Here is a 3,027-nt window from a genome sequence, read left to right as displayed (position 1 = left end):
GACACAGAACATGCAGATGGGGAGATGGCAGGAGGGACGGGGCTCAGTGATGCTCACATCACGGGCACCCCGTTTGAAGTGGAAGGGTTCCTACTGAACACTGTTCCTACTGAGAACACAGATGCCAGCCCCCAGGAGCCAGACTACCCTCCAGAGGAGGGACACCCCCTGCCTGAAGTCCTGAGAATCAACCTTCCCTCCTCCCGTAAATTCAGAACTCCCTCATGATGCTGAGGCTTGACGAAAGGTTCTCTCCTTGACCCAACTTCAGGCAGACTCTGCTGAGCCCTTTTTTTTTTTTTTTTTTTTTTGGGAGATAGAACCTCGCTCTATCGCCCCGGCTGGAGTGCAGTGGTGCGATCTCGGCTCACTGCAACCTCTGCCTCTCTGGTTCAAGCGATTCTCCTGCTTTGGCCTCCCAAGTAGCTGGGATTACAGGCGCCCACCACCACGCCTGGCTAATTTTTGTATTTTAGTAGGGATGGGGTTTCATCATGTTGGCTAGGCTGGTCTCAAACTCCTGACCTCAGGCAATTCACCCGCCTCGGACTTCCAAAGTGCTGGGATTACAGATGTGAGCCACCATGTCTGGCCCACTGAACCCTCTTTTGATGAGGCCTCCGTTCTCCAGCCCTGTCCTCAGCCTGCCCAAGCCAGTCTCAGAGAATCCTACTGAGTCACCCCGACCCTTGAAATCTGATTGAGTTCCTCAGCCTTCTGCTTTCCCCTGGCCATGTCCAGGTCCTTGGGCTGCCTTTAGCAAGAACCCCTTCCCCTTGAAGTTCTCCTCTTAACAATTTTCCATCCGCTGACCCCTCGCTGCTCATGGCTGTAAGTCCCTGTCTGCCAGGTGGTGTTGGGATCAAGTTTAGCTCTTTCCCCGGCAACATCCTGTATATGGTCTGTCCTTGTCTCTTTGAATCTACATGAGGCGCGTCTGTGACCCCTGCCTGTGCCCCAGGTACGTCTCCCTGTGTGGGCAGAGACAAACTCCAGAGACCCCACGCTGTTTCCCAGCCTGGATGACTTGGAATCCACGCGTTTCTGTGCTTTGCGGGGGGCCTCACCCCCAGGACCTGCGTGCAGAGACTCCAAAAGAGAAAAGGTTCCCAGGCCTCCAGTGTGTACCCTTGCTGTGACCTCTGGAAACCTGGTGGGCAGGGACTTCTCTCTGGCCACGGTATCCTGCCCCTGAAGGGAAGGGTCTCTGCCTGGCCAGCCTGACTGCTCGGGGCTCGGCCCTCCCTTTCCACCCAACTTCAAGGGTAAGGACACACCTGGGCAGGAGGACAAAGGCCACCTCCTGTTCCTCTGCTGGGAACGTAGCAGGAGGACACGTGGCAGGGCCCCAGTAGACAGTGGGAGGTGGGGAGCCTGATGAGACCCAGATGGGCCGGCCTCTCGTGTTTGCAGATATCCCTGGCGGGGGAAAGGGACCCGCAATTTTCTTTAATGATGGGTAATGTCTTCATAAAATTGACTTTCCAAGTTCATTCAGCTGGGAGGAAGTGTTGCCCCGGGGGATGACTTTGTTCTCTCAGCTCATCCCTGCCCTATCTCGACGTGGGCTGTGACTGAGAGAAGCAAAAAAAAGAGTGAAGGGGGTCCTCAGCTGGTGGCCCTGGCAGGGAGGACTGAAGCCAGACACCAACTCCCCTGCCCCCCAATCCAACACCCAGCCAGGAAGAGAAACACGAGGCAAGCGCCTGTCAATTGAGGAAAATGACCCAGGTGAGTCTCAATCATTTCAGGAGGTTTAAATATTGAAGCCCTCAAACTCATCTTCAAAGAAAGGTATTTATTTAAAGGAAAAAGGGCAGGCCATTGAGAAATACACAATTTCCTTTCTTTTCTTTTTTTTTTTTCTTTTTCTTTTTTTTGAGACAGAGTCTTACTCTGCTGCCCAGGCTGGAGTGCAGTGGTGCAATCTCGGCTCACTGCAACCTCCAACTCCTGGGTTCAAGTGATTCTCCTGCCTTAGCCTCCCTAGTAGCTGGGACTACAGGTGTACACCACCACACTCAGCAAATTTTTTTGTATTCATAGTGGAGACGGGGTTTCACCATGTTAGCCAGGCTAGTCTTGAACTCCTGACCTCAAGTGATCCACCTACCTCGGCCTCCCAAAGTGCTGGGATTACAAGTGTGAGCCACTGTGCCCAGCTAGAAATACAAAATTTTCATGTGAGAGGGAGGTAGGGGAAAATAGTCATTCATGCCTTTGTCTGGCTTGGTGAATCTACATTTTTACCTAAGATAATGTAGACAATAGGGCAGTGGAAGCCATCAGCTACGCACTTGTCTCAGGTGGGCAGAGGGATGTCTGAGTCGGTGCAGGGTCTCTCCGACACCTGTGAAGGTAAGCTATCAATTGACATTGCCATGGTGAAATTTAACAGAAACCCTTTAGGGGCCCACAAGGGATTTCACTCAAAAAAATGAGTGAAGGGAGTCCTTGGCTGGTGGCCCTAGCAGGGCGGACAGAAGCCAGACACCCACTCTGCCGCCCCCAGTCCAACCACCAGCCAGGAAGAGAAACACAGCAAGCTCCTGTCAATCGAGGAAAATGAGATAATTTCAGGAGGTTTATTTGCAAAATTAAGGACATGTGCCTGGAAGGCAGGTCTATACCTTTCTCTGAAGATGATTTTGAGAGCTTCAGTATTTGAAGGGGAATTTCCTTGTGGGCGCAATGTAAGGGAGGTGTGTGGCCTTGTCTTGTAGCCATCTCACTTAGGAACAAAAATGGGAGCACATGGTCCAGTTCCCAGCTTGAATTTTCCCTTCGGCTTAGTGAGTTTGGGGTTCCCAAGATTTATCTTCCTTTCGTACTCTGTCCCCACTGCTCTGGCCACTTCCTGAGGGCCTGGTGTTTGTGCTGCCCTGTGGAAAGCGTGGTGCATCCACTCCAAAAGGCTGGCTGTGCTTCTGGAAAGTGAGGGTCCTTCTCTATCTTTGCTCAAGGTCCTCAGATGTGATGTCAGGGCAGCTGTAAGCTGTTTCTCCACATCCCTCAAGCCTCCTGCAA

The sequence above is a fragment of the Chlorocebus sabaeus genome, chromosome 16 (assembly GCF_047675955.1).
Source record: "Chlorocebus sabaeus isolate Y175 chromosome 16, mChlSab1.0.hap1, whole genome shotgun sequence".
Lineage (NCBI taxonomy): Eukaryota > Metazoa > Chordata > Mammalia > Primates > Cercopithecidae > Chlorocebus > Chlorocebus sabaeus.
Note: the sequence above shows the minus strand (reverse complement) of the source record.